The sequence below is a fragment of the Tinamus guttatus genome, unplaced genomic scaffold (assembly GCF_059628265.1).
Source record: "Tinamus guttatus ecotype Peru unplaced genomic scaffold, ASM5962826v1 Tinamus_guttatus_pri_ptg000510l, whole genome shotgun sequence".
Lineage (NCBI taxonomy): Eukaryota > Metazoa > Chordata > Aves > Tinamiformes > Tinamidae > Tinamus > Tinamus guttatus.
This window is the reverse complement of record NW_028289044.1, coordinates 2,532,878-2,559,852: the sequence shown is the minus strand read 5'-3', so window position 1 is coordinate 2,559,852 and position 26,975 is coordinate 2,532,878.

Here is a 26,975-nt window from a genome sequence, read left to right as displayed (position 1 = left end):
GCTGTCCTACTAGACAGAACATGTCCTGTCAAATTTGATTGGCCAGAATTACCCATATGTAGGTTTTAGCTTGGGACAGCATCCACTGCTGTGTGGATGATGTCACGGTGGTGTGGATGATGGTGATGACTGTGTTAAAAAAGGCTTAATCCATCGAGCAGGTACCCATCTTGGCCCTGAGCCTGTAGAAACACAAGCATATCCTCTACCCCAGGTTATTAAAGAAAAAGGCCCTTCCCACTGATTTGTCTGTGGGTTTTTGATGATAACCTGGGCTTTATCCTGAACTTTGTGTTGTCTCTGTGAATCAAAATGTTGGTATATAGGGGGGCCCTCTTCTGTCCAGCGATTTAAAAAATTCAACACATAGCAAGCTTTCGCTATGCGTTCCTGTGGGGATAAGCCTACACTCCCCCTTTTTTGTTTTTGTAACATATTTTTAAGGGTGCCATGTGTGCGCTCGATAATAGCTTGGCCTGTGGGTGAATGGGGGATACCTGTGATATGTTGGATTCCCCATTGTTGAAAGAATATTTGTGTTTTTTGCGCTATATAGGCTGGACCATTGTCAGTTTTTATAGTTTTTGGCACTCCCAATATTGCAAAGGCCATAATAAAGTGTCGACATACGTCCTTGGCCTTCTCACCTGTATGTACAGAAGCATAGATACAGGATGAGAAGGTATCAACAGAAACATGTACATATTTAAATCTGCCAAATTCAGGGATATGCGTTACATCTGATTGCCAAATTTCAAGCACAGAAAGACCGCGAGGGTTTACACCGATGGATGGTACTGGTAAAATGCGCTGGCAGTCTGGGCATGACTGTATGATTTGTCTAGCTTGTTCCTGAGTCAACTGGAACGACCTCCGTAACGCTTTTGCATTTTGGTGATAAAAGTCATGCGACAAACGTGCTTGTGCAAAGCGATCTGGCAGAACTACAGCTCCTGCAAGGCTGTCTGCTTGAGCATTACCTTCGCTAATAGGTCCAGGCAGTGAGGTGTGCGAGCGTACATGTTGGATAAAGTACGGATAAATCCTTCTGTTTAATAGCCATCTAAGCTTCCAAAGAAGCGCAAAGAGGGTCTCGTTTGAAACCTCTTTTAAAAACGAATGTTCTAACCTAGAGACTAATCCTGCAACATAGGCAGAGTCTGTTATAATGTTAACTGCAGAGGGCCATCGCGTAAAGACGCGGACGACTGCAGATAATTCCACTATTTGCGGTGAACCTGTGACAACATGTATGTCGCTCTCCCAATGCCCTTCATCATTTCTCCAGACTACAACTGCACGACCTGTCCTACCCGAGCCGTCAGTAAATACTGTAAGAGCATCAGGTATTGGCGTAAGGCTCAAATGGCAAAGAGGTAATAGAGAAAGAGAGTTGAAAGACTGTATGATTTTATGTCCTGGAAAGTGAATACTTATCTGTCCTGGATAATCTGCCAAGGCACACTGAAAAACAAAAGACTGGTGAGTCAAAAAGGTTAATTGTTTTGTATCAAGTGGTAAATAAATAATATTAGGCTCTGTGCCATCTAGAAACATCAAACGCTCTCTTCCTTTTTGAATAACCATTGCAATCATATCAATAGCGGTGGTGACAGTTTTGCCAAAATTATGAGGCAGAAACACCCACTCTAAGATTATTAATGGACATGCGTCCTGTGGTATCCATTGTGCTAATAAGCCATAAGGTTGGAAGCTAGAATAAAAAACAAAAAGACTGACAGGATAATTCTGCTTTCGTCTGTGAACAGTCTGAGTGGTTAATTTGTCCACAACTTTACCAAGCGCAGCTCGCGCGGGAGGAGTGAGCTTTCTTGAGGATGTCAAACTCGTGTCTCCTTCTAAGAGCTTAAATAGAGGATGTAATTCTTCTGTGGAAATTCCTAAGGAGGGACGGATCCAATTAATAGTTCCCAAAAGTTTTTGAAGATCATTCAAAGTCCTTATGTCTGTCTTTAAGGTCAATGATTGTGGTCGAATTTGATGATCAGAAATTCTCCATCCTAAATATCGCCAAGGCGGACTTTCCTGTACTTTATCTTCCGCAATTCTTAATCCTGCAGCTGATGCTGCTCGCGTAATCTGATGCAGAGCCTCTTCTGCTGTTTCCTTTTGCTCTGCAGCAATCAATATATCGTCCATATAGTGATAGATGAGGACATTATCAAAATATTTGCGTATTGGGCTTAAAACTACTGCCACAAATTGTTGACATAATGTAGGACTATTTTTCATGCCTTGTGGCAGAACTCTCCAATGGTATCTGCTATGCGGTTCCATAGCATTGATGGAAGGTACAGAAAATGCAAACCGAGGTGCATCTTGCGGTGCAAGTGGAATGGTAAAGAAACAGTCTTTCAAATCGATTACTATCAAAGTCCATGTTTGAGGTAACATTGCTGGAGAAGGGAGTCCAGGCTGTAAGGCTCCCATATCTTCCCATCGGCACAGTACAGGGTGGTATCGGAGTCCATACCATTATCTTAATTTCTCCTTTGAAATCTGCATTGACAACTCCAGGTAACACACAAACAGCCCTTGTCTCGTGGTTGAAGATCGCCCAATTAACAGTGCTGCCATTCCTCGCCCCAGGGGGCTGTGGACACCAGTTGGAATTAGCACAACTGATGTATCAGTAATTAGCACTTCTATTGTGGTGGCCAGGTCCACCCCGGCGCTGCCCCCTGTGCGGGCGCACAGGCGGCGGCTGCTTCCCGGTGGGAGCCACTCCGAGGGGTGATTTGCCGTCATGGCGCGACCCCTCGCCGCGCTCCGCTTGAAGTTTCCCGAAGGGGCTAGCGGTCGACCTTCCTTATCAAATTTTGATCGACACTGATTAGCATAGTGTTGTCCTTTGTGGCAGCGCGGACATAGTCCAGGCGCTCCTTTGTTTGCTTGTGTTTTCGGACAGTATTTACGAATATGCCCAAATTGGCCACAAGCAAAACATGGCCTTTTCATAGACATTGTTGCAAATGTTTCGGCCATCAGTGAATATTCATACTGTTTGGTACCGACATTAATACATGCTTTTAGCATGTCATCAATAGTAGGATCCTTTAGTGGCCGCAAAACTCTCTGGCAATCAGGGTTAGCATTCTCAACTGCTAGTTGCTTAAAAATGTAGCTTCGTGCTTGTTCATTATCAATTTGTTTCTCCAGAGCCTCATTAAGCCGATCCAAAAACTTCATATATGGCTCATTCGCATCTTGTCTTATGCTAACAAAAGGTTGTCTTTGTTTACCACTCTCCGGAACGGCCTTAAGGGCGCGGAGAGCAAGTGCCTTAACTTGTTGCAAGCCCTCAGGGGGGATTTCTGCTTGTGCTGTTGTAGCACTGTGATCGCCCTCCCCCATTAGCACGTCCACAGTAACAGCCCGTAAAGGACCTTTTTTCGACAGCCGCTGGTTTTCCTCCCCCTGAGCTCGAGCAAGCTCTCTCATTTTCGATTCCCACATCGTGTATTGCATATCAGTCATAATGAGGCGAAACAAGGTTTTAAAATCATGGGGAGTAAAAACCGAAGAATCACAAAGAGATTGTATAAGGTGGGTGGTATATGGTGCGCCAAGGCCATGGTCTGTCACCGTACGTCGCACGTCCTTAATAAGATTATACGACAAACCTTCCCAACGCGGATTCTGGTCTGGTGCACAGATAACGGGAAAGGCTTTCAGCATGCCCACATCCCCCGCCTATTTTGCTCCTCGTTTTACTGAGGCCCATTTATCGTGAGGATCCGGGGGGTATAGGTCTGGCTCCTTTCCAGGGTCAATAGGACCCGGACCAAAAGGATCATCGTCCTGTTCATCAGGTGGCAGTACCGCAAAGGCTTTTGCAGCACGTTTTCTTTTCTGATTCTCATCAGGACACGATTGAGGTAAAGGAGGCGCGGAGGGGATGGCAGGGGCCCCGATCCCGTCATTTATGTTCGACTGCAACCCACTATGAGATTTCAATATTTCGAGTACAACTCGCCATTGTGGCAACAGGTTAGCAGCAGCCTTATCACCGCGCGTGGCACTATCCCACAGTCGGACCCCAATTTGGTCCCATCTTTCCAGATTAAAAACATTCTTACTATTCACCGAAGGATCGTCTTTAGAAGCCCATGCAAGAACCTTTTGCAGCTCTTCTTCACCTAATTTTTTTCTTTGCGGTTTCAAGTTTTTAGGAGAAGCTTCTAAATCGTCCTTTTGTTCCTTCATTAGGTATGAACCCATAGTTCCCAGCCGCTTACCTCTTTCCTTTCAAGAGGCTTTTAGTGTGCACACAAAGTAAGCTTCCTTTCAGCTTGATCCTTACGCTTCCTTTCAGCGTGATTCCCGGGAGTTCAGCTGGGCGGTGCAACCGGAGAGACAGCTAGTCTTCGAGCCCCACGTTGGGCGCCATTTGTTGCACCTTGTGAAGAAACGGACTCAGTCTGGGGTGCAGAGTGAGACAACTTTATTTCCAAACCGACTTCTTTTTATACTTTCTTAACACAAGTGTTGCAAAGCGCACAACCAATCAGCATCTGGCCACCTGCGCGGTTGTCTGGCTTTGTTTCTTTTCTTCTGGCAAGACACGTCGCACACGAGGCAGGGGGAGGTGTTCCTCAGTCCTCGTCTTTCTCGGCTCTGTCCCCCATCTGCTGCAAAGACTGACACCCTTGTGGTTAACTATCTGCTAACAAGGTACTATTGTCTTTGAACAAGCCTCCACAATTACCTAATTTTTTAACTGTAGCTACAAGAGCTCAGTAGTTTCATAATTATCTCTACTGAACACCATCTTTCTGTTAATGATATTTAACTTTCTCAAATTCATTCAATATCTTCAAACATTCAGTTTGTGTCTTTGTCATGGTTTAATTCTATAAATGGACTGCAATATTCTCAACATGCTCAATACTTTGAATTTTTGAGTTAAATTAAATTAATTACATTGGATTGAGCCCCCTTCTAATACGAGTACAAAACTATTTCTTCATGAAGATGTTTTAGAGAGACTTTTGTATTTGCTATATGTTCTTACATGAACTTTTGTAATTTCTAGTGAATCTATGCACATACCAAAATGCAGGTGTAACAGAACAGCTATACTTTACAAGATGAGCAATTTCCTACATATATTTTGAGCAATGCTGCATACTCAAAGGTATATTGAGCTTCAGAGTTATTTACGGCAGATTTTTTTTCCGATTATCATCTCATATCTTGAGCATTTACTGGTGAGCAGGCAGGAGGCAGAGGAGCAGCACATTTTTTTTTCTTCAAGGCTCGTGCTGCCTGACTGGACATCAGCAAATTCTGGGTTCAGTGCAAGGGACAAGGTCATGGCGGGGGAAAAGATGACCTTATCCTTTCTAATCTCTGTGTCCGTGCCTAATGGCCAGGGGAAAAAGTACCAGCCAGGGCAAGCACAAGTGACAGGTCTGCAGAGTCAGCAACAGCACAGCCTCCAGCAGAGCCCAGCGTCTTCCTAATTCAATTTTTATGATCACTTATGATGGCATTTTCTTTAATATTGGAGTTTGTATTAATATTCCTCTTTTCTGTGTCCTTTCATGTTAACGTCAGAAGGATTTTTATTTCCGGTGCCTGTAGAAGGTGTAAGGCTTAGAGTGCTATGACAGTGAGACCTGCATGAAGAAAAAAAAAAATTGAGCAGCCCCATTTTACAGCGTTCATTTTTGCTCAAAAGCTTAAATCATCCTGCACTTTCATTACTATCTCCTGCAACATATGACCATGCTTTACTTGATACTGGAAAAAGTCCTTTCATTTGTGCAAATTCCTCCCAACAGACTTGGAATATTTCTCTGGTGGATCTGAGTTAGAAGCTAGGTCCTGAGGTTCTTTCTGCAGAAAACAGAGCAGCAGGAGGTCCTGAACACCTAAGATCTGATCTGTCTTCTGCAGCTGTCTTTTTGTACTGATTGCAGAGGCTGTTCCAGGAAACTTGGCTCCAGACTAAGTTAAGCTGTCAAGTGAAGTGCTTGAATCTGGGCCTATGGATCTTAGACATGTCTTTGCCATGCAATGGATCCTTATATTCCAAATGAATGGATTCTGAGCAGAATGGATGTCAGAGCTGAAAGAGAGAGGTCACTATTTCAGGTTCAGTGCTTTAGACACAGCTTTACTGCTTTTGAGAACAAAACTGGTATTTTCTGCATAGTTTCATGCTTCATTGTACTTCATGTTTGCTTAAGTTTTGGTAAGATCAGCTTTGGGGTTCTATAATGTGCTGCATGAAGATACACCCTACAGACATAGACATGCATTCCTACCTGCTTTACATATGTCCTTTTGAGCCTTCCCCCCTTCAGCCTGACAGTCATCAAACATCCAGCTCTGCCATCCCATTTGATTTTGACCTCTAGTTTGCCAAGGCCTCTGTGCATGCACAGACAGCAGCTGGTGAAGGCCAGTCCAGATGCCCCATGGAGGGAAGCTCTCTTATATGCAAAACTGGAGCACCTGCATCAGCCTCTCACAGGTGTCTGGCATGTCTGACCCCCAAGTGCCTGTTGAGGGCATGTGGAGGTGGCTTTAAGAGCCTGGAAGAGGCAGGCTGACTTTCACAGTAGCTTTCTGTTATTCCTCTAAGGTTCCTATGAAGTAATGGGAGTAGGCAGCCTTGAGTGTGAGATGTCCCCAGCACCTCCTAGGACGCAAAGTTCACTGCAGTAGAGACAGTGCAGAGAAGGACAGAGAAGTGATAACAGCACCAAGAGGAAAGAGGATGAAGCAAGTCATGCCAACCCCTTACTGCAAATATATACTCTCTTTGGAGGCTTCTGCTATGGCATACAGCTGCCACAGCTCTTTGGGAACTTAGGAGTGCAAATATCATGAGAAATAGCACTGATCTGTTTCCAAAGTTCCTTGCCCAGTTTGGCTATGATGACTGTATTCTTTGGCATGTGGAGATTTGGATGCCTTCACCTTATTCCCTAAATGGTGGAAGCTGGAGACAGAAAGCGGTATTACCAAAGACCTGTTGACACTGACAGGAGGCATAATTACAAGCATCTGGAACTCTGTGTTCAGCGTGTAATTTAAAATAGGAGTTAATATAATGTAGAAAAAATGCCACAAAAAAATCCTTCCTTGAAGAAACAGACCCATGAATGATTCCTTGCCTTGGGGCCAGGTCCAGAGCTGAAAGTTCAGGTCTCCACCCTGCAGAGCATCACAGCCCTTTGCAATGGCTCCTCCCAGAGCAGTTATTCATCTTCTTGATTTTCTTCCATAAGCATTTCATCTCCCGACAGCCTCTTTGGCAGATTCTCAATTCCTGCAGGCTTCCTTCATTCATAGGCCTCTGGCTCAATGTCCCTTTTGCCAGGCATGAGCTCTGAGGATGTTCTCCTGACCTGCATTTTTCCACAGAAATAGCAAGCCAGTCTGAACTCTTTGGCATTCTCTGTCCCTTGACTAGCAACTCTGATACATGAGTTGACAACGCTGGCCACACCACAACTGGGAGCTGAAGATCTTGCTAAGTCTAAACTGTCTAACCCTCTGTTTCAAAGTGGCTAGGCCTTGAAAACTAGGCTGCAGTTCAGCCGAGTCAGAGCACCAAATGCTTGCACTACAGTAGACAATCTTGATAGTTGCAGATTATGCTGCAGAGTAAGTGGCAGAAGCTGAGTGGAAAAGTAAAGGTACAACCACATCTATAGCAATGGTGCCTTGCTGCTTTCACGTTTTTCCAGCCTGCCTTCTAAGTCACATCACTCTACTTAAATGGAAATAAAAACTACTGACAAGAGTCAAGCCTGCAGAGGCTGCAGCAAAGGCAACTGTGTTCTGAACTGCCTCATGTGGCAATAAAATCAACAGGTAAGCTCCATTTCCAGAAGCTTTGCTCTTACCAATTAAGTGCAAAGCAAGGAGTACGCTGTTTAATTTTCCAGATACTGGGATAAGTTGGCATTTAGTAAAGTGCTTTGAATGGTCAGATGAAGCAATCTGGAAGTGGAGTGCATGGAAGGGGCATAAACACTACCTTGTTATTTTTAGTGGGGTCACTTTTCTGACCGTAACTACACAGAAGCCTTTACAGGTGCCTGTCAGCTTGGCAGGGCTAACACATTCCTCTCCCACCCTTGTTCCTCCTGCTAAGCATGTGGTGCAGACAGCAACCCATAAACTATCCTGCGTCTGCCGGAATTTGGATGCCTCAGCCTAGCGACTGGTGCAGAAAATGAAATGAGCACCTTGTAGCTCGCAGGCATTCGGGGTCAGCAACCTGCAGGCTCCCCCCTTTGCAAAACGGAGCGCGGCAGCTGCTCCACGGGAAGGGCAGAAGTAATTACAGGAAGCCAGCTAATTCAGGCAAGGTTAATCATTAGCGGCGGGACACACAGCCAGGCTTATGCCGTGCTGAACAATTACCTCCGAGTCATGTGTTAAAACTAACACGTAGTGAGAGCATGGCCTGGCTGTGCGCGTAGACGGCGTCTCACGGCGTGATCGGACTTCCATTTCCTCCCTGGTCCCAGCTACATGGAACAAGCTGGGGCAAGTCTCCTCAGGCTGTCAGGAGAGTGTCACATTGCTGAGAAACATATTGTTATTAGAAACAAAAAGTCAAAGGATTGCGAGTGGATGGGGCTTCTGCTCACAAAATCTTAGCTCAAAATGTAGCTCAAATCCTTCCTGTCCATGTTTGTCCTGGAGAGGGAAAAGCCTTGTGTAGAGACAAGCCTCTAAATAGGGATGTGCCCATCTAGATCACAGCAGCAGCCAATCTCTATCACTATAACAAGTAATAAAGATGCAGAAAAAGAGCACATCTAAAAGCAGGGGAAATCCTGCAGAGGAGGATCTAGGTTTGCCCCAGAATCTTCAGTTCTGGTTTATCTTTTTGCATCTTCAGATAAAATCTTCAGGCATAGTTCAATGCTGGTCACTGCTGGGTGGGAAAGAGAGAAGTTTCCTTTTAAATAATTCCCATTTAGCTGGCTAAGGACAGTGTTAAAAGAAGAACCTGGCAGAATTACAGAATTACAGAATTAAAAACAGAACCAGGCAAAGCAGGCTTTCAGTAAAGGGGCAAAGAATGACAGAGAGAAACTGGGATATAAAGCATAAGTTTTTGCAACTTAAGAAAAAAAAAGAAAAGATGAAAACTCTGTCTGGTCTCACTTCTTTACCCAACATCCCCCAAACCACTGTAAGTGTCTCATGTATAGCCATACATTGTGTGAATGTATGAAGCTGCAGTCATCAGGAAACAAAACAGTAATTGGGTCAGCTTAAATGGGTTTTCAGCCCTCTCTCCCAAGGAAATACAAATCCTATAGTTCAATTTTCACTTGCACTGAAAACTATAAATTTTAAGTTGCATTTCCAGGTAGGAGGCACTAGAACCATCAATAGACTGAAAAACACTGGTAGTTAAGACATGAACAGGTACAGGATGGTGCTGGGTGCCTTGCTTACACAACCATGTAAATACTTCCCAAAGAATAAATTACCCAGCCAATTTCCTCTGTTTTCCTGTTGGTAAATTGCTTCTGAGTAGCTCCTGTTTTTCTTGCATGTGCTTTTAGTAAATACATCAGGTTACGGACAAGTAGTCTATTGTGAATGCTCAATGTTTAAGAGGCAAGCTAGTTTTCTTTTAATTTTATTCAAAAGCTATTTCTGTTTTCTGGATGGATGAAAGTTAAGTCCCACAGAGCCTGGCTGTGAACACTCATTCTTAGCAGCCAGTGTTGTGTGTGACTGTTTCCTAATTTTCATTTTAAATTATTTCTTCTACAAAATATTTCTGTTTCAGGAGCTCAGTGACCCCAGCTTAAAGGCTGTGTAATTGCCAAAAAGCAGGATCTGGAAGTCCCAGGAGGATTCAGAAGGGGCAGTTTGCCACCCAATGTGTCTGGTGATCTTCACAGCACCCATGGGGCCACCTCAGTGCTCACGGTAGCTTAGAGGAGCCTCTGTCCAAGGAAGACCAAAGGCTCCAGCATGGGTCACAGATCTCTGTCTATAGAAAGAGGAGAGCTCTGGGGGAGGTTCCCAAACCAGCTCTTTCACATTCAAGGATTATCCCAGTTCTTGGCATACTTTTGCCATGCTATTTGGAAAGGATTGTGCAAAGCAGCCACTAATCTAGTCATCCCCAAAAGGATGTTAAGTACAGAAACCATCATTCCATCCTTAAATACAGCAACCATCATTCCAGAACATTTGAACATTTTGACAATAATGTAAGGATATTCCTTTGAATAAAAGCTGAAGATTTACTTTTCTACTGTTAATTAAATATCTAAGCTGCAGTCTATAAACACATGGGCTTACCAGAATGCTTGTAAAAAGCCAAAAGATTGTAAACATTAAAGTGAACATGGATTTATCTAAAAAAAATGCCTCCAGTATATTAAAATAATAAAATCAGTCTTGATTTGGGAGGGATCTGATAAGAGAATAGAAACACCCTACTGATCATTACTAGTTAAAAATGTTTTTTTGCTAAAACCAGATCCAAGCTTTTATTTTTACAAGTCTTTACATTTTTTATCTATAAATGGCTTTCCAAAAAAACCTTTGAATCAAATTCTCTTTCTTTGTTTGCTTTTAGCTTTATAAAATTGTTAAGAATGATTTCATCTGTGTCTGCTCATGGGCTTGAAGATAATAGAATAATAAAACTTACTCAAATCACAGCAGAGAAAATTATGGGACATCGCAAGGCAAGGAAAATGCTACTTTATCTACAAAAATGTCTGTTTCAACAAAATTCGCTGGGGGATAGACTGCACTGTATGATCTTTCGTTATCCACAGCCTTGGAGCTCATCCCTGCGCTCCCTCTGAGCACCCTACACCAGGAGATCCTATAGTTAGTGGTTTCTGAGTCACAACATTTTTGTCAGCTGTCTTGAAACCTTAGATATTCCAGGAGGTGCAGTTGCAGGACATCTCAGAATTCTTCATTGTTTCAAAACAGAACAAAACATATATTTTCTAGACTTTAAAGCATGAATCCCCACAAACCGTAGCTCTTTTGAGGGCATGAAGAGAGAGAATGGGGACCCACAGAAGTGATTGCACCCACCAGTAGTATTGAGTCACCTTTGTGACAAGGAACCCAGCGATCCAAAAAAAAAAAAAAAACCAAACCTCATAAAACAAACTCAAGCTGCAGGTTACTGACCTGGATGTGGTGGGACTCCCTTGACCAACACAAACTCCTGGGAATCAGCAGGAGACCTCCTGGAAATGAGGACACCAGCCAGGAATCCTTAGAATGAAGGCATCTTCTCCTTTCCCTTTACAACAAGAATGGACCAAATGCTTTCAAAGCAATGATCACTTAAAGCATTTCTTCCAAGGCAATTCAGAAATTTCTCAGGGTATTTTTTTCCTGATTTGAAGTTAAGTTTTCTACTCTAGCAGAGTTTCCAGTTACAATAGACTGAATCAATCTATTCCATTAACAAACAATCCGAAATAAAACAAAATCCCTTCTCTTCTTTCCTCCAGACTAACTCTTGTCTATGACCACAAGGAAAATACCTAATATCACACTTCTCCTCCTCTGCTAAGTTTGTCTCTTTGTGATGACAACATACCATGACAGGGAGTGGGGGTTATGTTGCAGATTCACAGATTTTGGCATGGGAGACTACCTGGCTTTAGAATACTTCGAAGGAAGTAACGTGACAACCCTCTGCAACGAGTAGATATTGTGCAGGTGACCCACACCGTACAGATTCCAGCTTCCACCGTGAGGATTTGGCATCTGAATAACACAGAATTTCTACAAGTGTTAAATGTGTTTAATTTTACAGGCCAGGATATTGTCTAGGGGCTCGGGTGTAACATTTAACCCCAGACCCACTCTGTGAGTTGTGAAGAGTTGTAAAGCTTTAACAGGAACTACGGCAGGAAATCTGAAGCATATTCTTGTCAACATGCCTGGAGCAGAAGGATTTCTCAAATTCGTCATCTTTGGGAGGGTGCAACACGTCTCCAGGCAGTGATGTACTGTCTTGTCCATGAAGAAGCCAGGTCCAGAAGGTGCCTTACACATTTTAGATGTATGGACCTTTGAGGGAGATGCTGTAGGAATAGATTCTCTAAGGTCCAGGAACAGTCAGAGTTTATTCATTACATTCATTTTTCCATCTGGTCTCTAGAAGAACAGCCTGGTATGGTAATTGACCTTGCTGTTGAAAAGACAGTAACTATTGAGAGTCACTAAGCACTGCCAGAGAACTATTACAAAATAGGAGTGCAAGAGCTGCTTTCCAAAACTTACAGCCTTTCAATCCATTGATCAGCATTCTCATTTCCAAAGCGTGGAATTCATAATGAGGATTGAGCAAAAAATAGTATGATACATTTAATCAAAAGTTAGAAAACGTGGGGAATAGCCACTGGCAATGGCATTTCTGGTTACCTGACTGTGCCGGAACAGAGCATTCACAATACAAAGCTATTGCTCCAGAGATTTCACATTCCCAAGTGAAAATTGTAGCAAGTTGAAAATGGGTCAACAAATAAGTACACCATTAAATTTCTTTGGAGCACTTTTATACAAGACCCCGTGTCGTGTGACGGCATCGACACATTCATTCTGTGGCCAAGCACATAGTCAGGTTATGAAAAGAAGTCCATTCCTGACCCCAGGACATTAACAGTTGGTTGATGAACTGGATCATGAGGACTGGTTGTGCTTCAGTGAGCTGAGCACAAAACCTCTTGTGTAAATATTCTCTCAGATAAAAAGTGAATTCACTGTGAATGCATTTCTGCATTTCCTCTCACTCGTATGTGTGCTCTAGCTGCCGCATTCTAGACACACCTAACATTACTTTTCAAGAAAAATCTACTCACCCACACAATAAGAAATCCATTTTTTTAAAGAAATCCCTCTCTTTTGCCATAGATGTGGTAAAAACTGATCAATGGATGTGCATGTCACGATAAAAGAACATAAGTAAATTTGGTGTGTGCCTAGCTGTGAAAAGCTAGTCTCTGGAAACAGTGCTCAGGAAACTGTTCTGCCTGCCTGCCCATCTCTAGCAGTTTCGTATCACACTGTTAGTCCATGCGTATAATCTCCATGGACAAACCATGCTGGAAATTATGGGCAAGAAGACCAGTGAAACAGCACAAAATGTTGACGAGAGAACAGAAACACACTTGAGCTTTGCTGGTGGTCATTTAATTCTTGATAGAAATCTTAGAAGAGCCAAACCTGAAAAGATGGATATAAATATACGAAGCTGTACTCACAGGTAATAACATTAGTCTAAGTAGAGCCTTATTTTTGAACCTCTTCAATTATTTTTTGCATGCTAGCTGAACAATGTCTCACAACAACCAACACTGGGAAGTACAGAGCATCCAGCCCTGTGTCTAGGAAGTGCACATGGAATATGCTAGGAGAAAGCCTTTAGGACTCCAAAGGCTGGTGATCTGCTCCTGCTCCTACTACACACTCAATGTTCTGATTTCCTAATGGGGTTAACAAGGTCACATCTGTCAGCTATGATTTGGATTTCATCTTTGAATTTCCCATCTACTTTTGCTTTCAGGGAAAAAAGAAGAAAAAAAAAGAAAAGAAAAGATTTTCTGTGTTAGGAAAGTAAGACTAAGTTTCAGGGAAAAAAGGAAATTTCATGTATGCTTTTCTACCAGTTATTTGCATGACTCTTGTAACCTAAAAGGAGAAGGAAAAAAGATAAGAAAAGGATGGTTTAACATAGCCTCCCTACTTAGTTCATACCAAGATTAATCAAAAGATCTCAGTAGGGACTCCTTGCACAATCTGTTCGTGTTACCATTTTAGGGTTACTCTGCAGGAGTTTTGCTATGTTTTTCATCTCTACTGATAGGCAGCAATGTTTTTTATTCCTTTGTACAGTACTGCTTAATAGACTGAGGATGTAAGGAATTTCCTGGCATGTAAACAGAATACCATAGTGAAGATAGTAGATTTTGACTTTTAATACATTTTCACAAAACTTTCAACATCTCAACTGCTTTGGCATTTGGGTTTTACTCTTAAGTGCCTGTCTTCTGTTTCCTGATAGTCTTCTCTTTTTCACTACTTTTTCCTATTTCTTTCACTTTTCTTTTGTCCCTGCTCCTCTTCATTTGCCCTTGACTCCTTTGTCTGTCACTGGCATGCCATGATTTTCTTCTCCCTCTAGTTCCTTCCATTCCATTCTCCTTTATTAGCTTTTGCCTCTATTTCTTTCTTCATGTTGTCCTCCTCTTTCCCCTCATATCTTTCACTTTCTAGAAAATTGCCATGTTGGCATGAATTACTGGGGAAAGAGAAGAGGTAGAAGTGCCCTATGGGGACAGAAGAGTGCATCAATGATCAGGTCTATGAAGGACAGCTTCTACCTCAGAAAAACCTGAAATGTTAGGAAAGAGAATCTTTTAAAGTCTGTAGCTGTGAGTTAGCTTCAGAGTCAAGGTAAGGATCTAATTTGGCTCTACTGCAAGCTTGATATGTGACCTTGAATGAGTTTCCCAGCTTTCATGTGCCAGGATGAGCAATTTACATACCAGTTGAAATTACCATAACAATATTTCTGTCTTAGGAGTGCTGCAAAGTTTAATTAAGCTTGGTAAGCACTTGAACATTCTTCATTTAGTGTAATTATCATCATTATGTATTAACCCACTATGCCATTTTAGAGACAGTAGGTGTCTAACTGCTCCCTTTTAGTCTTAAAATTGCCAATATCCTTCAGCCACATTTAGCCAATAATTAAATTGTTTTGGAACATATTTTAATTACAGCTAGAATTACAGTGATTGGCTGAAAGTTCTAAAAAAGCTCTGATTATCACAAAAGCCGTCCGTAAACACGCAGCTGCTGATCACTCACAACTGCTGTATGTAACCCAGGCCCCAGCTCCAGAGTTAACAGTGTGAATTGGCCTCCCACCCCTTCCAACGACTTTTCCTTGTCGCAACATGTGTCTTTTCAGGTGGCTCAGATATTTCTTGATTGTTGAGTGTGAATAAATGCAATGAATCCCGGGGGGGAAAGGCTCCTCCTCATGAAACCTCTCTCATGAAAAGCATTCCAAAATATCCTACAGATGTGATGAGATTCTTTAGCTTCACTGGCAGACAGGTGCTCTCCACTGTCTTTCCATGGTTCCTGGGAAGTGCACAGGGATGTGTGGCAAGAGCAAGAAAGCAGACAACCTTCTGGCTCTTCAGTGAGGGGGGATATGGCAGCAGAGGCCACTCAGCTGTATCAGTACTGCTGCACAGGATGACGTGGGACCTCCTTGCAGCTGCATGTGTAGCTCTTTCATGAATAAAATATTCTTGACTTCAGGAGAGAGTTAGGAGAGTGGAAATGGTTTTGGAGCTGGCTTGATATCCGTACTCTGTCTTGTATAAGCTGTCTCTGCCTCTGTAATTCAATTATATAAATCATACAGAAAATGGGATTTTAACACAGCTTTGCACAAGGATTTTGCACAAACTATATCCAAGTAATTCTTTTTATCGGAAGTAGATAAGCCTCTTTTGATTTTTTTGTCACTTAAAATGCAGGATGGCATTTTATTCATAATTCAAAACCACTCCCTTAAAGATATTTCCAAGTCACTTCTTTCCACAAAGATCTGGATTAAATCTCATTTCTAAGACTCTCAGCTGACAGGGTTTTCATATGAATTCTTCTTCACTGACATGGGACACTAAAACCTACCTCTCCTGTGCATCTCTAAGTGAAATTCAGTATCTTTTTGTCTGACTGTTTATCATTTCTTGCAAATACTCAAATCCATTTCCTTTGGAAAAGGTTTGTCTTTGTATGACAGGCATACAAATAGGTTTTATTATAGTACCCTATTCACTGATGCAGCTTAGCCTGGAGATAAAAAGGAATTCATTTTCTAGATTTTTTCTGAATGTCAGCTCTACATTATTAGACTTCTTAAGTCAAGAAGAATAGCCAAAAATAAAAAAAAAAATGTTTGGACTGATATATTGTATCTGACTTCATGTTAGTGACCAAGAGCCCAAACTTTCCCCCAGTGAATTCAAAGTAGAATCAAGAGTGCAAGATTAGACAGAAAACCAACGAGTCATCTGAATTTAAATACTAGTAACTTTGAGTAAGACGGTGCAACCTTTTAAATATTAATGGTGAACTCTACTGACTGAGTTTCCCATACTACTGTGCATGCCCTAACAGAAAAATCTAAGCATATTTTCTTTTTTTCTCTTTTTCTTTCAGCAGTTTTTGACATGTATATCCTCCTCCTTTCTAAAAAAGGGAAAAAAAGGAAAAAAAAAGGAAAAAAAAGACTGTAAAGAAAAACAGTTTATCATGAACACATTCGTGAAAGAATAAAAGAATAAGAGGGTAATAAACTCTTGATTATTATCTTGTCTGTTTTTTCTTTTTTTTTTTTTTTTTTTCCTGATACTTGAGACAAACCAGTTCAGGAGCTTCTTTAGACATGTTTGATATAACTGCTTTTGTCACCTTTGCAATTACCTGTCAAAGTGTGATTTGGTTTTGCAGAACTAGTATTCAGTGCCATGCGATTAGGGCCAGATGGCCAAAGGTATGTACGAACATCCCTCTTGCTGACGTTCTACAGAGCCTAAATCCAGGCCTGTTGATTCCAGCCGATAGCTGCCTTCTCGTTTAGTAGTTGTGATGGCCCCTCCTGCTGAACGGTCAGTATTCCTGCCCCAGGAAGCTTATTCCCAGCTTGGCCATAACATCAACCCTTTCAAAACAGCTTCTTGCAGTAGATTGTCTGTGACTCAAAACCCATCTCCAAGTTGTTGCAGTGAATTAGATCTATTCCAGCACTATAATTTGTGACACGTAGAGGAGATGTCGATGTATCTGTTTCTGCAAAGGTTGTGCTGATTATCGGAGAAGGCTATTGAACCAAATGTATGTAGGAATGTGCTTTCAAAAATGCCTCATGTAGAGCTGACTCTTTTGCTTTTACTAAGAAGTTGTGAGAACAGGAGCGATTTTGATTTCTCTGTTGTGAGGAAGAAAAGGCATTTTATAGGCTCTTTAAACTGTATGTGGCCATAGCAGCTCAGTGGCCTTTGGCATCTCCATTCTCTAAGGTTCATATGAAAATTAGGGATCACTGCTCTGAGGTTCACAGGTCTGACAGGAAATCTGTCTCACAAAGCCACTCACAGATGTCTTTCTTTGCAAGATATTGATGATGTGATGGACCTGGGAAGAGACCATAGCAGGCAACAAGTGTCCCTGGGTGTTGGGATAGATGGGATAGACGGAATACTAAAACCGATGAAGGAATATATTACTTATGGTTCTGCCCCTAAAAACCTGAAATCCATGACAGCCAGGAATTTTAGGTCACTTATGATTTTATCTTCTTTAACTGTGTGAAAGCTAGTGGATAAAACACCCTTACTAGTAATTTACCTAGGCTAAGAGCAGCCTTGCTTTTGAGTTTCTTTCTTACATGAATATCACCAGCTGAGTCTGAAAACTGGTAATGCTTTTGATACATGGTAATACTCTAGTGAAAGACTTTATGCAAGCCTTTGAATGTGTGTGTATATGCACGAGCAGATAAGAGAGGCAGAGAAAGATTTTTAATACATTTTCTGTCATTCCCTCTCTTCCCTTTTTAAAGTCTAATTCATAATGAATCATTGAACTTTAAGACATTGCTATAACAAAGTTATGAAATTTTGATCTAGAAGATTATGAGGATTAATTTTTGGCTTTGAAATATTACCAGACATTAAAACTAGGTAAAATAATTTTTGTGGGAAAAAAAAATTGTGAAAGTTTGCCCATTTTTACCACATCTACTTCTAAGGGAAAAAAAAAAAAAAAAAGTTTATTTTGAATACAGTCAGTGTGACCCAAACATTAACATTTGGACTTAGATTCCATGCTATGTGTGAAGTTCCAGAAGTTATGCCTGACTTTGAAGACTATGAATACTGTTAGGCATTTAAGTCTCTCTTGAACTGTACAGAAAAGCCACACTTAAATTGTACATTTCGGCAGATAACAGTATCTAAAAGCGCCCCAACTCCCTGTTGCGAATTCATTCGGCTGAGGACAGAAAAACTTTGAAGCTCTTCATTGCATATGATAGAATCCATTTGTCTCATAATTGTAGTGCTGGTACTATAAAGAGACCCCCAGCAGTTGCTAATTACATCCAGAATACTCATTACATTATACCAATTGGATTTTTAATTAGAAATGCAGATGGCAACTCATTTATTACTGTTGTAAGATCCAACTGGGAAAGAAATCTCAAATCTGTTTTGGATGCATTCACCTTTTGAATGCTGGAAAAGAATGAGGAAGCAGAATAGTGAAACTGTGACTGGTTTTATGCCTTCCAATAAAGACGTATTATTTCACCCAGGCTGAAAGTCACAAGAAGAAAGGGGAAGCTATGAAGCTATTTTCAGAAAAATAAAAGTTCCGTGAAAAGCACTGTTGGCACTAGCCAGGAAGTTGAGCAACTAAAAATTAGTTGGAATGATCTTGTAGAGTTACTAATAGACATTCTCTTTTTCTGAATGGAGAAAACGAAGATGGGCACCCCCAATCTACAATTAAAATTCACTTGTACCTATAATTCCTTCTCTCACTATACAGAAAAGAATATTATAAGCAGTCCACTTTACAAAACAGCTGTGCACAGTCTGTTAAATCCACATCCCTGCAATCTGAAGTGCTCAGAGCTAATGTAGAAAACTCTCCTGACCTGCAGTCACCGCAGCACCCAACAGTCTCTTGATTAAACAAGAGACAAAGTTGCAGCCTTGCACCTTCAGTGACTGGCAATGAAAACCAAGGCTGTCATTTTCTTTGCTTGCCTTGTCTATACTGACTGCAAATTCTTTGCAAAAGTGTCTTGCACTCATTATATTTTCTCCAGCATTGGAGCTATGTAGTGCTCAGAGTGAACATGCAACATGCTCAACATTTGCTGTCTAACCCTTTCCTGTGAAGGTGTGAAGGGCTTGGGAACTGGCATACCTTGTTTCTGCACCTTTGTGTTTGGTTGTTTGAGGGCCCTAGTTTCACTCTTTTTATTTTAAACTATTTTGCTCTGTTTCTTCTACTCATATATGACCAGGAAAAAGAAGTGTTTCTCTTTCACTGTAAGGAGATCACTTGAAAATGAAATATTATTAGGCAGTGCTAGCCTGTAGAGGTGAACACTATCATCAGCACTGTGTTCGTTAGTGCTTAGAGTAACTAGATTGTTTCCAATACAGACATATTTTTTTCTGTGAATCTCAAGTGGACATAGAAATATGTCCAGGAAAACCTGAAAATTTTGTAATCATAGAACTAGTGTCTTGGATCATAGAAGCATGACCTTGTGGTCATGGATTTTTGTTTATAACCTACTTTCCTTTTGTTATTGAGAAAATTGAAACATTACTTCTTTTCATACTTTCTTGTCAGGAATGCTACAGTTTTTACTGAGGGAAAATGAAATTTAAAAGCTTTTATTTCCACTTTTTAATTTGTGTCTTTTTAGAATTGTATCTGTGCTTTCAGAAGTGATATTTTTAATCCTTTGTGAGTCAATGTTAGAGCCTGCTATGCATTATTCTGGATAAGTGAACAATTACTGCACATTCTTCCTGTGATTCCAGAGAACTAAACATAGGCACCAATTAAGAAACTAATTCTGCTATAGTCAGTAAGAGGGCTTCTTTTTCTTTCTGCTGACAAAGATGGCAACAAAGATTCCAAAGATGGAATATTTCACTGATTACAGCTAGGTCCTTTCATTTACAATAGTCATGTTACTCCATTCCAGTAAAAGTTGCAACTGCCACATACAATTTAGCTCGCCTGATGCCTTTTGTTTTATGATCTTGACTTACGTTGTTTTAACACGGACAAATCTTAACCATTCGGGCTGTGTTTTTGCATGATATTTTTTCTAATCTTCTTTCCCTAGTTAAAAAGTAAAAACTAAATCCAGCAATCAGCTTGGTCTAAAGTGTTGCTGTTAAAAAATGTAGGTCAAAATTTAGCCAAATGATGGACTTCTGGGGCAGTTAGCATGTGTTTGGCAGCCATGCTTCATCTTGACAAAGACTTCCACCATGCACATTCGCATTTGAGTGACTAAGGAGGCTCTCCCCTGTGTCCTCCAGGCTTGGAGAAAATTTAGACAGAATTAGAAAGTAGAAGGTAGATAAGAGGGAGGGAAAAGAGGAGGACAGGTGGGGTAATCTACTTCCTAGCAGCCCAGACCATGTTTGACTCAGAGGGGAGGAATGGAAGCTGAATGGAAAGCAGCATGAAAGAAAATAGCAGAGAGAAGGAGACAGCCTAGTCCTTATAATTCTTTGTTACTTTAGCGTAACTTCTAGTGTGAGATTCAGCACACCCTGCAGAGAGCTGTGCAAGGCTGTGCAGCTGTAGAATTTCTAGTCATCTTTGAAGAAGGTGGCAAGTAATGGATGATCCATGGGAAATCCAGAACAAATAGAGATGGATGTAAGGTGAAAAAAGTTGAATACCACTGTGGAGAACTCAGGTTTTGCATATGTCCATGCCATGGCATTCCACTTAAACAGGAGTCTGAAGGTTTATGGATTGTGTGTGCCTCATTTTTTGCATAAAAGAGTCATAATCATAAAACCAGCATAAAATTATTCCATATTTTTAAAATTTGCCTTAGGAGCCTGATAAATTCTAGACTGCCTTTTTTTTTTTTTCATAGGTCTCATGATTTGGCATTTGTTTTAAAAGAAAATAAATAACCTTGACAAATGGTCATGGATCCAAGTCTGTGAAAAGTAAAATAAAGGGGGAACTGTGGCCCTAGGTGTTGCAGTAGCAAGTTAACAAGAAAGGCAAGGAGTAGTGATTAGTGAGTGTTTTCACAATATTGTCATGCATGTTGCCTTGATTTCCCAAAAAGTCACTGATACACAAAAACACTGTTCCTCTACGTGCTTGTCCAGGTAAATATTTAATTGTCACCAACATCATCTTGCATCAGTAAAGTCACTCCATCAGCCAATATTTCTCTTCTTCTCGAAAAAGCTGTGAAAGAGAAAGCAAGAAAACTATGAAGCATATTCAGATTAGAAATTGCTGCTCAGTACGTATGTGTAAGTGTTAGCATGACACTCTGGGATTGTTTATTAGTGTGACTCTGGAGCTGTAATAAACAACGTGGTACAGTTAAAAAGCTTACTGACGCAGCAGGAATTGATTTACTGACAAGAGGTGAGGAAACTGGCTTAACCCTCTTGCTATAGTACTACTCCAATATATAAAAAAGGAAAAAAGAAAAAAAAAAACTATATGAATGGATATGCTTTTGGGTATCAGCCTCCACACAGAAAGAGCAGGTAGGCAATTAAATATGGTTTGACACTGGATCGGGATTATTTCTAACTGGAGAAAAGGGTCACCATGGAAACGTAACGAAGTGTCAGAGAGATCTGACTGACGGTGTTACAGCAAAGAGAGGCTGACATGAAAGGCCGAGAGAGAAACTTCATGCTCTTCTAAGGCATAGCTTGGATAGCAGCTGAATCATCAGGTCTGCTTTTCCAGGCACTAACACTGCATGAGGTTTTCTTGTCCTTATACAAGAGGAACATGCCTTAGAGGTCACATTTTCTCTCTGATGCACTGTCAGTCACAGGAATGGCGACGATACTAAAGATCTTTCCATTTATGCAACTAGAGGTTAAATCCTAGAATCAAAAATTTATGTTTCTGCTCAGTGTCCCCTTGCTTGAAGGCCATAGATTAGTTTGGGCTTCTCAGTCCCAAACTTAGTTGAAATTTTGCTTACATTTCTTTACAGGAAACCATAGTTATTTACATTGTTAAAAATGTAAAAAAAAAACGTTAAAAATTGCTTTCCAAATTCATTTTGGCCTTGTCAATTTTTTCAGTGTATAGGAAGGAGAAGAAAGGAAAAAAGCCTGGCAGAATAATTTTAGCTGACATTTTCAGAACAGGCCACTTCAGCCTCTCAGTTTGAAATTAACTTTTGCTTTGGAATGTCATTCCATTTTCTTTCATTTTTGCTTCTAAAGATCTCACAACATTGAAAAAATATTCTGAATCACTGTGAATAAAATATTTAATTCCACTTGAAAGGACATTGTTGATTTCTTGTTCACATACACATAACAAAAGAACGACAACCTATGAGAGTTTTAGGGTTAACTTGATCTAGCCCCTCTCACTGTCAAAGGAAGGAAAACAGCAGACATTCCATGTCTGAATTCACCATTCTCAGTGCAAACCTTCATTTTCGCAGGGTAAGATTCTAACTTGCTATAGAGGAAATTTTAAAATCTTACTCAAGAATTTTCCTCCACTCTCACATGAGAGTTATAACTTCAAAAGATGTCTATCATTTCCAGGAATAATTGGAAGGGGGACTATTGCTAGTCTCCTAGTGTGTGATTTTGCCAAGATGATGCTTTGAGTTGTTTCCTCCTGTGCTGCTTCCTCAGTCCCCCATCAATTTGTCCCATTCATTCTGGATCCCTCTAGCTCATGGCCATGAGTGGCATGTGATGGCATTTAGAAATGTCTATTGAGTATATTTTGCTTTATTCTATGGTGTTCCCTTTAATGATTTTTCTTTACTCAGCTTACTATTATTCTGTAGGAATTTTCAGCTTCTAGGCCCAAACCACTTGATATATATTAAGTCTCTGAATTGCTCAGGAGCCGCAGCTGCCATTGCCAGAAACAAAATACAGGAACTCAATTTCCAGGCCTTGCTCTACATTTCAGCCAAAACATCTGATCTAAACTGCTCACAGGGCAGGAAAATAATCACTTTTTAGAGGTAGTTTAGTAATGATAGTGATGCAGATGTTAAAATAACCCTTGACCACAATGACCCTTCCTGACCCTTTCTATTTTTCACTTTAACTCAAAGTAAAGACTAAACTCCAACTACCTCCTTGAAAAGCCCAGAGAGACAGGCCTGGTGTTATATCAACTGTGGACATTTGTTGGTTTATTGCTGTGCTATGGAAATCTATAGGATAGTGCATATTCTTCCTGAAATGGTGCCTTCATCTCTCATTCTTGGTGAGGAGTCCATCATCACATAACTAACAGCGAACGGCCTTGCAGGGGAAAAGCTTGTTGGCTGCTTTGTGTCTGATCTATGTTTGTTTCCTCAGGAAAAACAGAAAAAAAAAAGAAAAAGGAAAAACTTCTCTGTTCTACTAGCAATTGCAGTAGAAAAATAATGTGGAGTGGGAATTATGGCATAAGTCTCCTCCATGTGTGCAAAGGCAGCACAGGGGTAAAAAGCTCAGGACAGCTACAGGATACTCACAGGATAATGGGGAAAGGACAAAAAAAAAAAGAAAAAAAAAGGAAAAGAAATTTAAGAGAAGAAAGAGGAAGAACAGTACAAAAAAGACTGAATAGATAGAGTTTGATGGGAATTTTTTATTTACAAAAACTGGAGAAGAAGTTTGGTCTCAGCCTATAATGGCTACTCTGATAATTAGCAAACGTTGCATGGCTGCCAGCCACTGCAGTAACACATGTAGAGCAGCTTGGGATGGGAAGGCTTCTTGGCATGTTACGGCCCATATGTCTAATTTCTTCTCTTCCTTAGACTTCCTACAAGCAAGTCTTTTAATATAAGATTTTAAAATGCGCTTGGACACCTACCTCCCAAAAACCCGGTGTTTAAATATACTTAAAGATCTGGACTTTAGAGACACAGTTCTAGAGGTCTTCTGCACCTCTAAATTTTCAGCAGTACCACATAACTCATTTCCCATGGATATAAATAGGAGTCCTGGACTTATCCTTAAAATGAGGAAAATAATAGGATAATGAACACGGTCGCTAGGGCTGCTAGAAATACTGCATTTGTCCATTTTGGGAAGAAGCAGGTATATTCGGTTATTTGTCTGTCCTATTAATTCTGTCTTGGTAACATCTGGAAGGCTTTCTTTGAGCTAAGGGAGATGTTGGCCTCGCTGTTGGAGAGAGAGCACCAGAGCAGGGAGCCTCCACCACTGGTGAGCAGCCAGATGGGCAGCATGACCAACAAACAACCTGTGAGCAGTGGGCAACTGAGGATACGTTAGAAAATACTGACATTGGGACGCTTCAGTTTATTTGCATTTATGAGGTGCATTGTGAACTAGCATTATAACATACAGATATTCGAGATTCCATCAGCATTTCTTGATCAAAGCGACTTAGATTAGAAATGATTCTGTGGACTGGTGGCTATTGAAAAATCTCTGGGAGACATCTAGTGAGTTGATTAAAGGGAGCTCATGAAAGGTATTTTTCAGATGTGTCCTGTGGGCATGAAATTTCCTAGGAGCCTCATTGGAGATCAGTCGTAAAATGTCTTTAAGGAGATATTTTCTGTTATGCCATTTTTTGTTATATGGCCCAGTAGGTTGACTCTCCTTATATTTTGAGCAGTGGTGTAGAAGTTTTGTGAATCGAGATTTCCCCTAAGATGTCCTACTGACATTCGTAAAAAGAAGTGTTTTACAGGCTTATGAGAGAAGCTTTCTCTAGATTAAATCATTTGGCATGAAGTTTGGTTGGAATTTTGTAATATACACAGATAAATCCTGTGCTGTCCTTACACAGCTTCCCTGCTACTAAAATGAAATATGCACTAAAATGAAACATGAACTAAAGCTGTTATCACTCACTGATAATTCCAAATCCATAATTCTTCCTCAGGAAAGTTCTTCAGCCTGTAAACAGAAAATCTACTGTAAATGCCACATTGACGTTAGCTCAATACTGCAGTGATTCATTCAGCAGAGTACTGCAGAAATTAACTGGCTATTGTATTGCAAATTAATTATATATCCTAAGGGGTTTTTTAATGGCTATCGTGGGTCATGGTAATTACACAACTGCACATTGTGTTTTTAGGTATAAAATGCTAACTCCTTGTTTTATTTTCTGTGTATGTCCATATTTTAAAATCGTGACTTTTAAAATGGAAATACCTAATAACATCTTTATGGATATTGTTTTATGTTTAATAGAAATAAGTAAAGAAAAAAGAGGCTAAAAGCAAGACTTGCTACACTGAGGGAGGTGACCAAGGAAATAAGAATAGAAAGTTTGGAAATATGCAATGTCATTACTTCAATATCCTTAATTGAAGGTATTTTACACAACGTGATGCACATACATTTTAAATGCTTTCTCCTATTCACATCAAAGCTTCTAATTAAGTGTCAATGAAGAAAAAGTATGCAAATTATCATTCCATGAAACAGAAGTAAAAAGGGGTAATGACTGTCTGACAATTTCACTCTAAACTTAGTTATACATAATATTTCTCTTGGACTTTGAGATTTGCAACAAGCAGCATAAGACCTAAATCACAGGACTAAAATAACTCACAGTCACCCGTGCTGCCCAGTGCAGTTTAGGCAGACATACCCATGCTGGTTCTGCATGGGGATGGCCGTGTCCCAAAAACAATATTGCCAAGGGAGCAAGGGCTGGTGCTTGGTGCCCACTGCTGCCCTTGCCATACACTTCCACTACCCAAGCTGACAAGAGTCTTCTACATAGGTATGACTCTTGTCCACATTCAACAAGTGTAGAGGTAATGGCCACAAACTGAAACACCAAATGTTCCACAGGAACTTAAGGAAACATTTCTTGACAGTGAGGGTGACAGAGCCCTGGAACAGGCTGCCCAGAGAGGTTGTGGAGTCTCCTTCTCTGGAGATCTTCAAAACCCGCTTGGATGCAGTCCTGTGCCACGTGCTCTGGGTGACCCTGCATGTGCAGGGGGGTTGGACTAGATGACCTCTAGAGGTCCCTTCCAACCTTAAGCATTCTATGATTCTATGATTCTATGAAATGTTAAGAAGATGAAATAACTTGAAGGCTGAGAGACACTCACAGAAATTTCACTACCATCACCAGGGGAATACCAAAAATGCAAGTCGGAGCTTTCAGAACTGAAAAGTTGAGTGAAACACCCTAATATCTTATGTATCATCTTTTCTTGATACACAGATTTAGCTTGATTCTTTCCTCTAAGCTGATATAAGAGGACAAATCAGCTGTTGTCACCTGAACTGACAGCCATGTGGCTGCAAACAATTTTACTGGGAAAGAATTGCAAAGGACAAGAACTGTGAAATTCCCTCCCCTCCACCCTCACATTGCAAAAAAGAAATTAAAGTTGATTCACTCAATAGCAACAATTTTCATTTCAGGGAATTTTCGTAGTCTGTTTTGTGCATTTGGTAACATCCAGTTATTGAGTCTTCTCTTGTATATTTGCATATGTCTTTCATCTATATCATCCCTTAGCAAGGAGTTCTGTAAATCTACTATTACTTGTCACGTGACTAATGTCCTTTCGTGACCTCTTATCCAGACGAATAACATGAAAAAATGAAAAAAAATGTATTGAGGAAGATACATGAGGGAAAGGTAGAAAGAAGAATTGCCAAGAAGGAAGGAAGGTGTTTAAAATGTTTGTAAAAGTTGCTGCTTATCTTCGACTTGACTACTTGAAGACTCAAAACAAGACCGTGTCTGAACTGCGTGCACGAAATTGAACTCGACTGAGAATAAAATTTGCTGTGTTCAGGATGTGAAGAGAAAGTGAGTACAACAAGGGCATATTATTTTTTTAAGACTGACTTAATCCCCCCTTACTTTAAAGGAGAAGAAGAAAATCACAAGAATAAAGAAATAGACCAGAAAAAATATATTAAGGAAACAAGTACTTCTTGAGAGGTTGTTCCAATAGTACAATCATCTCCCAAGAGGCAGGAAGAATCATTCATTTTTCAAGTCTGACATTGTCTCACAGTGAGCAGCCAATACACAATAAAATTTGGAAAGACAATTGTGTGTTTTCCATAGAAGCTGACATCAAGGACAATGTTTCTAAATCAAAGTCCATGAAGTCTGAAATTCAAGCAGCATTTACAGTTGTTTAAGATGTCATAGAAGAA